This window comes from Varroa jacobsoni, unplaced genomic scaffold (genome assembly GCF_002532875.2).
Source record: "Varroa jacobsoni isolate VJ856 unplaced genomic scaffold, vjacob_1.0 scaffold_610, whole genome shotgun sequence".
In the NCBI taxonomy this organism is placed as follows: domain Eukaryota; kingdom Metazoa; phylum Arthropoda; class Arachnida; order Mesostigmata; family Varroidae; genus Varroa; species Varroa jacobsoni.
In genome coordinates, this window is record NW_019213512.1 from 33,800 (window position 1) to 46,065 (window position 12,266).

At 42.0% G+C, this 12,266-nt stretch overlaps 1 long non-coding RNA gene across 1 annotated transcript; it reads left to right on the plus strand.

Moving 5' to 3' along the window:
• Positions 1–28: 28 nt before the first annotated feature.
• LOC147753264 (uncharacterized) lies at positions 29–11,749 on the plus strand. The gene is made up of 3 exons (XR_015311731.1): positions 29–149; positions 1,873–2,362; positions 11,335–11,749. It is a non-coding gene; the product is annotated as an uncharacterized LOC147753264 (long non-coding RNA).
• Positions 11,750–12,266: the final 517 nt, after the last annotated feature.

The window sequence follows — 12,266 nt, forward strand, 5'->3', positions numbered from 1 at the left end:
TGTACATGACTGATTCTTACTTACTCGTCAAGTGTACACTTTTCGTTGTGCAATTTTGATCGGCCAATGCGATATTTAGTTGTTCTTCTTTTTCGTAAATTTAAGAGGCGGACCCCCGAAAAAGAGAGCACCTATTGGAGAAATAAAAAGTAAGTGACGTTCCTGCTAGAATTATTATTAAGGACAAAGCAATAACAGCCTTATGGTGGACAGCAACAATTTAATCTTAATTTTTTGCGAGCAGACAAAAAATAGATAATTTTAAGGTGTACAATAAGCTACTGTGATGATTATGGGAGAAGTTTCGGCCAGGTGACATCTATTGGTAGCTATAATTGAATTCTTTCGTACACAATTTAACTTTTTTTTTGCCAGAAGCCCATTATTCATTGAGGATTTTGTCAAATTGCGAGAATCGTGTGAGCCTCAGACGTAGTCGTAGTAGGCTAAATGGATCTTCGTAATGAACAAATAGATGTTATAAAATACGAACAGGATGAATGATTCCAACGATTAAATAAACTGAGCAATTATAACCGCGTATCGTTGGGTATCTAATAAATCATTATCTAGATGTTCATTTTGAAGCACAGAATGTTTTTATGAAGCGAACGGTATCCCAGGGAGAATTCGTTTCGGTCGCGGTGAAAAGCTGTAAGAAGTATAGATCTATTTGTAAATATTTACCCTCGATGTGCATTTGAGTCGAGCAACGGGTGATGTGAACATCCGCGTCGCGCGTGGCATTGTTCCCGACGTAAGGCGTCTACATGGGAACCCTGACGTTGTTATCTACTCCGCCCTCATGTAATTTTCAATTGTGTGCATTATACCTGCACTTATGGATACTATATCCGTTGTTCTTAAGATCTAACGATCTAATGAAGTTGTGCCTCATAAAGACAGCGAAGATCCCAGAAAAACAACCCCAGCTCAGATTTTTACTTCCGCTTTTTCGTTGCTAGAATCTCTCATACGACCATAAACATTGTGTACGACCTTCACTTTCGAAAACCAAAGGTACGTGACTGATAGTGCATAAAAAGAGTTTCTGCACAGTGGCTGATGAAGCAGATTTCTAAGTAGTGATTTTATGAAATTAATTCTTATCGTGTCATTTTTAGAACAACAGAATGTTTGGGCTAACTTCAAACAAATAACTTTTAATAAACATTTAAAGAAGATGTTTCTTTGTCCCTAAAGCTACAAGATTAATTAGATACATCAGCGTCACTTACGCATAGCATCTGGCCAGGTAGATCCATGGGCATAGCTTCACTCCGAACTCAAAATATGATCCGTAGCTATGGGTGATTGTGTTTTTATTATTTCAAAGTGGAGACACATACATACACCTTGTTTGCATGAATAAAAGTGGTATTCAATTAGCAAGTTGTCACTGTCAGGTAGCTAAAAATGGGTAGGGTCACCAGGCAAAATTACCGGAACCTGTCTAAACGTTTCCTTAGGCAACTAACGTGGCCGTTCGCCATGTTGCCTGTGCCATCCGCTTCTTCGTCGCTCACGGCCCTGTGCAAGCCAATAACAACCTGCATTTAACGCAACAGCAAGCAGAACTTTTTTCCAAAGGATTCGGCAGAATGTATTGAATCATCATCTTAATGACGCCAGAACTTTGTTGTTTGTTTGTTTGTCTTTGTGTGTTCTCTACACTGAGCTTCGGCATCGTCTACTGTGCCGACTTATGTTATTATGGATAATTTGCTAACACAGAATAAGGCGGTATGGTAAAAAAAAAACGTTCGCCGCCTTTGTGACAAACAAAAGCTCATTCTTTTTTCTTTATTTTTAAAGCTTTCCTCTTGCTTTTAACGTCAATATATTTATTCTGTACACTCTTTTGATCAACAGCATTACGGCCTAGAGAGACATGTCACAAACAGTCGTCTACTGTGAAGCCAACCATGTACAGTTTGCCCCTTTATCTTGTGCTTGCCCCGTTTGGAATCCTCGCACCCAGATGTACGGCAGCGATTCAAAAACATAAATCAAGTGTCTACAAAATATCCGATAGCCGACGAGCTCGCGCTGGCGAAAAAGTGGTGGTCAACATTTACATTGCGGGCCCCCCGAGAATGTCAAGGCTAAAAGCTAAACGGAATACGGAGAGAAACGAACAGTGGATAGCAGTCGAGAACACACACGCAGGAACTTTAAATCGGACACCATCAAGGCCCGAAAATCGACGAAGACAGCAGCGGTAAAGAAAAACCGAAAGTAAACGTCGGAGACTGCGCCATGCGTCTCGCCAAGGCCCCCTGTACCCCCTTTCCCGAACGCTTCCGCGAAGAACGGCTGCATTTGAAGTTTTCTGTGCCAAGGTCTCCAGATCAATCCACAGGTCAGTTTTACATATGCACATTGGTAAGACAACATTCTCTCACTGGCCCGATAGGTGGCACACATGCAGTGAAATTAAAATCAGAGTCATCACATTATATTACAGATCTAAAACTGAAAAAAGGAAGATCGGCTTTTTTAACGTCGACCTAATTAGTAAAAGCTAATAATAGCCAATTGCTATTCTGTAATAACGGATGTCGTTCTAACTTCGACCAGTTTTTTTCTGGAACGTTCACAAGATCTAGGAAGTTAATCGTATTAGTATTTGACACCTCTTGATTCCAAAGTCCTGTTTCAATTAAAATCCTATCATGAAGTACGGGTGTCTGTGTTCTTCAACGTCACTCTATACCAGCGCTTCTTAGTTAGCGATCTTATTTATTAACAGTAATGTTTTCAATAGAGTGCAATTAACAAGTTCCATTACAATAGCTTACCACGCTTTTCGAAAAATCACCCATTCTTCTGACGTCCAACTACAGCTTGTAATACTGAGAAGAAAGTAAAAAAATCAGCCTGTAGAGATGATACCAATCACAGGATTCAACTATGAGTACAACGTCTTATACGTTAAAGATGCCGAGTTGCTGTACTCCTCTGTGGAACAGAGCTGACTACTAAGTGTACGCGGATATGTAGGCAAATGCGCGTGGTAAACTGAGCTAAAGTAAGACAATGAGGTGTGCCGGTTCGAAGGGTACAAAGGTGGCATAGTTAACTGCATAGCTCGAAATGGAAGCGACAATTGGTTGCGGTCCTGATTGTTGTTTTCTTTGCAATGGCGGGCGAAGGAGAAAAATCGCCCTTCGATTACCTGTTCGAATTTTGTAGCCATCTGCAATAGACATGACTGCCTTTTGTGGCCATACGATATCGCCAGGGACAACGGTAATCAGGTAGCCGCGAGAGCCGGTGAAGTCCAGCAGAGTAATTTTCTACTTTGTGAAGCCCGGGGCAGCGTCTCCTCCAACCCCTCCCCCCTTGTCGGTAGACTGTAGCACGAAGAATCATTCGTAGGCTGAGGGTGACTGGCTAGGAAAACGCGTACAACGTTACTGCCGTGTCGTTCCAATGAACAAATATCTATGGATATAACTGTGTCCTTTATGGCGCCAATGGCGTCTTCAATGGCGACGCTGGCGGCAGCTGCGATACCGTAGAAAGCCGAGGAGAGCCCCACTCCTCCGAGCTCGGGTGGCTCATGGCGATCACGAGTGATGATGATTCGATGCTTCGTGCTGGCACATCCGCTCTGGACGTCTTGCATGTATATATCTCTGTACGAATATCTATGCGTGGCGCCAAACCCTTATAAGTTTGAAAAATGAAGCACGTCGTTCATCTATATTGAACGACTACGACGATGCCGCGCTGCCTTGGCTTGCTGGTCGCTCGTCGCTGGTCCAACTTTAGATTATGGTCACTCGCATTGTTAACAGACGTCCGTAGTCTACCAATGGCTAGTCAAATTGGTGAAATATGGCAACATGAATGTGACATTGCCTGTTGTTGCTGCTGATGCCATTGAGGAATTAACGATGAAGTTCAACCGAGGAGGATTCAGAGGCGGGCAAAATCTTCATCTTCTCAGATGGTTCGAATCGCACGCTCATTCAAAATCACTGGCAGCGTGATGGAGCCGCCATGGCGATGTTACTGAAATAACGACATGGAATACGAAATTATCGAAGGAAATGACATCAAATAATGTTATATCGGGGCTAGTAGCGCGGGTGAAGTTCAGGGATGGAGATTCAATGAGGACATTGGCCAACCTTGTTGCTTCTGTCAGGTCTGTTATCTCATACGGTTCTAGTTCCATTCTAGTCAGATCAAACATCGAAGCCCAAGTGAACCGAGATAAAAAAAAATTACCACAATTATAGGACTGGTTAATAGTTTCAATGCACAGCCGAAATCCGGGAAGCGACTCACGAAGGCATGACCTCGAACAGGCCTCAGTATGACTGCGAGCTCGTTGGGTTAAAATGAACAGTTGTATGGAGTCGTTCCAGGGTACTCCGTTAATGATAAAATGAGAATATCCAGAAGATGGCTACGATCGAAACATTTAGTTATTAAATTTGTAATAACAAAAAAACCGCTAGCATGGCTTTGGTGTCATGATTTTGTGTGTGCAAAATCGTGAAAACTTCCTATCAGGTTGGGAAGAAAACGATCGAAGACATCGCTTCCGGGACACCCCACGATTGTGATACAAATATGACTAAGGTGGTAAAATAGATCTTTGCTAAAATGGACAGTGATCAAGCATCCTTACCGCTAATGAGCTCAGCGTATTTAGAGGTGTGAAGTGCAAGGATATTTTTTTAGCTTACGGTGATTTGTTTTTTTGCCAAGAACGTTCAGGGAGTCATTAGCGAGCGATTCGAAGCTGAGATTAGACAAGGCCGATCTACAATTAGCCAAAGAATAAAAGAATTATATACGTCGATCATCCTGTAATCGATCTCCGCTCTGAACACTATAGGGCTGTTTGCTCAACTAACTACCGAAAACTGAGAGGGGCATGAGATGGAAGCGTAAAACGATATAGAGGGGCACTCCGCTTCGACTGAGTATTACTACATTGACATTATTGATATTTCCATATAAAATAGTAAAACTTACCTGTCTCAGAGATAGTAGATAATTATATTTGTACCATTGGCCTTCACAGATCAGGAGCTTATCGTCCCCCCTTAATTCTGTCCAACCGATAAAATTTTTCATTTCGGTCGAACTTCAAGCAGAGATTCAGATACTTATGAGTGCACTGTATAAATTCAGCTAAAAGACATGGAATCGGAATAACCAGTGATTGTGATTAATGCATAGATCACTTAAACACAGGACAGATATAGAAAATAATTATAATATTGTTTATTTGAATTTTTTTGAGAACGATCGAATTTAGGGAAAAACAATCTGTTACCAGCCTAAAGAGATTAATATGGAAAATAATTACGCTTATTAGTGCGGCTACATTTGTTAATGGGTCAGTGTTTTTAAGGTTTCGATACGAACCTTTTACTCGGTACTTTTGTTAATATAATGTGGTTATGGCCATTTTCATGTTTAAGTAAATGTCAACAGAAATCATAATCTTCATTGGCGTTTCAATAGAAGTTAAAGAGCGGCAGACCAAACATGTTCTTCTATCCACTATCCATATTCTTCCACTAGGAAACATATTGTTACCACTGCTTGTTAGTTAAGCATGTAAGGCGTTATTGAACTAGTCCTAATGAAAGTTATACTTCTAACTTGTTATTAGGATCACACACTGGTCAAGAATATCAACTTCAATCGAAAAAAAGGACGAGAGCATTTACGAGATTCTTTTAACGCAAGAAGAAGCGACTGTTGCTTTTGAAAATAGTAATACTTGAAATCAAATTGTAGACCACAATAGACAAAGCAAAGGTAAAGGTCCTTTGACTTTGTTTGATGGAAATCTCACCGTTCACAAACGAATGCAGTAAAATTATGCAATTATTAACCCAGAATTATAGCATCTACGTAGTAGTTTCGCCGAGCGAGCTGGCAAAAGCATGCCAAGGATAGTTTTCTCGGTAAGATCCTTACCAGTGTGTCGCCTCTTGAAGAAACGGGCAGAAAAAAAATTCAAAACAGCCTGCAAAAATTCTAGGCATGGCAAACACCTTTCACGACGGTGATACACAACCTCCGGATGCTTCGGGCACATGTCACATTCGAATATAACAGTCTTGATGTGCGCGTCTCTATTTACAATGTAGCTAAATCATTTGTATAAGGATTTTCTCCCTGTTGCTTCTTTCCGGTCGCTCGCTGTTTAGCGTCGCCTGACAACACCTGACCCGGTAGCAGCACGCAATCACATATCCACCTGTTCGTGCTGATTCTTTTTCATCGTCTTCGACATCCGTCGACGCCGCACGATCAAAATGTCCGACGCGGCACCGCGTTACGCTAGGGTCGCGCTAAGTGCTCACTTGCCTTTGGATCCTGTCGTTGCATATACTTTAACACGCACTTTTCAGAAACCTAATCTGAGCTAGCAAGCTTTGTGCATATGTAGTCCTTTGGTCGAGCTACTCCAGCTCATCGTACCTAGGCCAACTTCGTGCTTACGAGGCAAGCTACGCGCAGGCCGCACTTCGATACCGGGAAGGCTGTTGGTGATGGCACGTTGTCGTGCAGTAGTCAGCCATCAAAAAGACAACGTACGGGCAGTCGTTGTACAGTAGGATCCTGCTGGACGTCCGAAATATCGTTTGGATCTGGGTTCTTTACGAAAAATGCACAGAACGTAAACCCATTTAGCGGTGTGACCGATGAGACCACCTGGGCAATCGAGATCTGAATACATTAGTGTATGAAAACTACCTACAAATGCCGAATATGTATGTATATAAAATTTTTGCTTTGCTTTTTTAATAAGTAACTATTAGTTGGTAGGTAATGATGAACATTTTACGTTGCCATGAAGCCTTAACGGTAACCAGTTCGGTAGTTACAAATTTACCAATATAACGCTATTAATAGTATACGATGTTTACTACTGTGAGCATGTCATATTGTATCAAATGAACGTACTACAAACTCATTGGTCCATTAAACATTGAATATCGAATTCTTTAAATTCACATTTGGGCCCTCTGACTGATCTCGGTGCCGGAGACGTCGCTTGTACTTGAACCGTTTACTATCTCTACCCATTTTAGGAACATTGTTACAATTTATGAGCGTGCGTAAATGCTCTAAGAACATTATTGAAAAAATCACTTTCATGGACACTAGTTAGTTCTACAAACGTTTCAATTTTTTCCTTTTTCAATAATTTGCTTTAGCTTTTCTATAATTTTTGACATATATCAGGTACTTCGAAATTTTCGAAGTAAATATATGTGAGGAAACACCATATGTACATCCATCTGTCATTTATTTATAGTAAAACGCTACAAAATCGGCGAAGATTCGGGCCAGTCGATTGTCTCGTCCTTGATTTCCGACCGTGGGAACTAACGGCAGCCGTAGCAGCAGCACCGCTTGGGTGATCGACCACTCCGGCGATTCCGTCTGAGCTCCGGCATCTCCGATCATCACTGGCATTACTGCGGGCACAATAGCGTCAGCCAGACCCAGGGAGTGGCGATTCTTTCACAGTCGGCGCCTGTAGGCAGAGCGGTAAGCTGATGGTTGCACATGGTAACACGTTACCGTTTGCAATAGCGCCGACAGAATTGAATAGCGTGAATCTGGAGTACCTAGAAGATGACCATCATGAACAGGTTGTATAACGTGCAACGATCGTACCCTAGGACACAGGCGGACGCGGATGAAGATGCCGATGCAACGGGTTACTGCAACGAATGCAATATGTTGCGCGCAACCGTACCCTGCAAATAGCATCCAAGCGGCAGCGAATTTTTAACAGCGGCCGGATATTCTTTCGTTGCCAAGTCCTCCACATGGACAGGATAGCTCGACGATCGCCACCGCGACTACTTCTTGGATTGATTTCGTCGCGGCAAAGATGTAGTTTCCCTTATCTGTGGCAATTCACATTGCCCCGCATTTTCGTTGTTCGTGTTACTATCATTGACTAATCTTAACCCTATTGCTACATCAACTTGCTCATATGTAGAGCTCATAGGTGGGCAAATATAGAGACGACAAGAGAAGCGTTGCGAAAGCATTGTGAGTCCTCGTCATCCGCAGTAGTGAAGTATCGGAAAAAACCAATGGCGTCAGCTCTGCGGTTACTGAACAAGATGGTGACGGTATCGCTGATGCTATTGACAGAAGTGATTATGAGGATAACTGCACCCAACATAACTATTCAGTGGGCTTTTATGCTTCATTCTCGAAGGATCTATTTGGGCCTGTGGCTGATTTGCCTCCTGGACTGCCCCGTGCTCTGACTTTCAGTTGCTACTTTTCGCGATGATTTATGGATTAAAAAATCACATGGTAACAACAACAACAATAGCGACGGTCACAATAACCTATGCTGTGGTGGTTTTCATGTCGAGGACAAATGTCGAGAGGGATCAAACGTAGGTAGGCAAGGAAAACACAAGAAATAGTGCTTGCGGTTGTTATTGGTTTACTGCTGAAGCTGCGATCGCCGGATCGATCATCAATCGTCTGTTGATGCAGAACGCGATTTTCGTTTGATTTGAACTAGCGTAGGTTAATGCCGCCGGATGAAACGGTAATTAAGAGATCGGCTGCTAGCCGCAAAGATCATTTTCGTCGTAATAGCTATCGTCACTATGATGACCATTGTTACCACTGATGCACTAATACACTAATAACAGTAACAATTATAATAAGCACAAAAACATAAATAATTACAATATTATTTACTACGATTTTGGTGCGTCTGAGCGTGTTATTTCAGAATTCAACTATTCCTATAATCGAAAATGCATTTTTCCTGGCCATTGTCAATGACAGCGGCCTGTTTATGTATCTGTCTTCGTGCTTGTTACCTGTAGTAGATGTTATACATCTTTCAAGCACCTACATAGATATTTTGGATCCTTTACTGATCGTTCCTGAAGTCTTTATTGCGACAAAAGTAACGGCCACCACTATATTTGTTGTTTAAGGCACACGCCTTCTCTGCATCCACGTGTTGGCCATACATGTTATGGTGGTCAATATATTTCTGGACTAACATGCAGTGAACAGCTACATAATACTCGTGGAGGCCATATCAATATAGCAGCATTATTTAGTCATCTCCATCTATTTAGTACAAAGTAATTTAGTTAAATGCCCAAAACCACGCAAGAGGTGGTATTTACTTCCGAAGGTCGCCAAGGATATGAACTGGCAGCCGTCATGGACAGCACATTTAAAGGGCTCATATAGAGGCGTCTTTAACCTCGAAAACTTGGTAAACTATACGAAATACCAGTAGAGGATGCTACGTTGGAAAAAAAAAATCACCGCGAGACCTTGGAAAGAGATTGGAGGCATTCATGTTTCAATGACAACGATTAATCTGTTTATGCTTGAAGGTGCCAAACCAGTATGCTATGTTCACACAGGAGACGAGTGTGTCGTTTGTGAGGAATTGAGCTAACCGATTGTTCCTACTTTTCCAGCATGCCCTTGCCAACTAAATCTCGATAATAGTATCTCTAATTCAGCTTGAAAACCTATATCGTCCTAATAGCAAACTCTGACAGCGGATCATTCTCATCGACTATGGTGGAAGTAAGCTCAAATGAAGCCTATCTCGACGAAATTTGTCGACAAATCGCCGACAATATGTCTGCCTACAGAATCATTTTGCTTTACGTAAAGCTATTTAGCTGGCCAGGCGCAATGATGCGATCTATTCGACTTCAGAGTGATCTAACACAGCCATATAGAACATCGCTTGATACGAAGCCGTACCAGCCAATGGCCGGTCTCCTCTAATTCAATTCTGTCCATGGTCCATCAAGTATCGCTGCGATGATGTGTATACCTTCCTGACTTTGTCTGGCCGTCTGCATAAACATGAGCGTGTACCGTAAGAACTCAGCTGGCCTGATTGTCTTTTCCCATTGCTAGAATGACACCGCTTCACCAAATACCGAAAATTATATTTCACACGGCGGAACACAAACACGTCAGCCTAGCAGAAACACAGTAATTCTCCCTCAGTGTAGCACGTCTCTATACAAGATTGAGAAGCAAAAAAGCTACGACGACAAATATATACATATAGATTCACACACAAACAGACCAATTTCGAACGTGCGCCAGCCTGAGATGTGAGTCGATCATAATAGCCGTACAATTATCTTCTGTTCGTTTTCCTTTCTTCACGACTTGGTAATATTGATCGACGCACGGAGACGCAGAAGCCAGCAATGGCTGCTACGTACTACTACTACTACTACTACTACTACTACTACTACTACTACTACTGCTACTACGGTCAATTATCGCAGTAGTACTGACATCGGCCAAACGGTGACAGTCGCGGAAACAGCCAAAGTGATCACAGCTTCAGGGAGCCACGGCCGTAATTTCGGTAGCACATAGCCATTTTGATCATCACCAGAATCATCATTCTAATACAAGTACAATATTGTTGGTACTTAGCAATTGTACCAAACATTCGGAAGCAACGGCAGTAGCAGCCACGGCTAAGTCAATCTAATCTTCATATTAATATATGACGATGTGATACAATAAGTGTGCAATAATATTTCTACGTAATGGGAATAATAACAACGATGACCCTAGCAATAATAGTAGTAATGATGACAAGAAAAAGAAGGCAAAAAATTCCTCATCATCTTCAGAAGACACAGGTCCGTTTATACCGTCCGAGCGGTGAGAATGGGGATGAATTGACGAGTTGCTGCCAATCAATGGATTTACTGAAAACCACAAGTGAAAAGCAAACTTTTGGGGGTCGTATTGAGTAATTGTTATATAGTTGTGAAAGATTTCAGTGCGACGAGACCATGAGTCATGATATTCTGATTGCTGACAACTGAAGTCTGCTAAACTAGGGGGCGTGAATGGTATCGCTATAAAGATGTCGGCAGACAGCTGTGGTTGACTGTTCGTTTAGATCGCTAAGTAACTGTTCTATTCAACTTTAAAGTCGCCTAATTAAGTTGAGAATGATACACATTAGACAGATTTGATCGATCGAAAATTTTGAATAGAATGCAGCTAAATACCGCCGCCACCGCTCCGTTCTCTTCCCCACTTGAATGCCGCCAGCTAAGGAACTACTTAAATGAAGAACGTTTATCAGTTACGGTCTCAGCATTATAGAGTTTGTGAATCCGATTGTAGCGGAGAACAATTCGTTCCTTACAGCCGTTATCAACCCACGCAATAGACGGTAATTTTCGGTACGTGGGTAGTGAGATTGAATTGAGGTAACTGATCTATTGGCATGGATTTGTCATCTCACGCATTTATGTATAGAATCATTTTAATGCCGACTCTGTTGCTCTGCAGGTCAACGGCAAAACGAGCGAAAAAAAAAACGCTCCCTTACGGGCGGCCATTTTATACTACCTGGCTAATACGAAGTTTGCCTTCCGTTATCTGCACTGACCGTCGTTATACAGGCTACAACTGACGTAATAGGACGACTCCAGCATGGCCACTCCGCGCTCACGACTATCGGTTGGCCTAAAAATTTATCGACGTAGACAAGCGCCCAGTGGTGACTGTCATTGGCATTATATCGATGAATATAGTCCTGGCTATCGCTACCGCTGTCCTATTGGAATAGTCGTTATTTTGCTATGTGGTGTTATCCAGGATATTATTGATGAGCAGCGTGTTCGGTTAGTCAAAATTTGAACTTGTTTGGAGATAGTAGTCACTGAGTAATTTTTTATCTAAATTTGGGTCAGTCAGGACCTGTTGGCCGGTCATCGGACAAATAAATGAGAAATTGTACTAGTCGTCTACCTATATCCGATGCGTTTTTCTTTGCAAAAGCGTTTTCTGTGCATCAGGCACAGTCTGGATCAACAGGCCAAATCGCAGTAGTGTTTGTAGGAACACATTTTTTAAGACCTTTGACAACAGTTGAACAAATTTTAAGCCAAGTGGGATTGGCCTGTGGACTTATTTTTTTAAAGAAACTTTATAAGACTCGTAGCCGCATCCAGGTGTCAATGGGGCAAATGGAGGGTAACAAAGTTGTATTAAGTTTGAGTTCTATGTTATTCTTTTACAATTTCATTTTCATTAGTTATCCTTCTGTCGCTAACGTTCTATAGGAGCTATTACGGGGTCAAGTAACGCATTTGCCTTTTCATGTTAGACACACATTGTGGTCCAAACTCGAATTCGGATACTGATACTCTTTGCATCGTGCTGGGAGCCAACCGCCTGTTGGCACGTCTAACGGCGATGATGCCGGACGTAAATCTCGA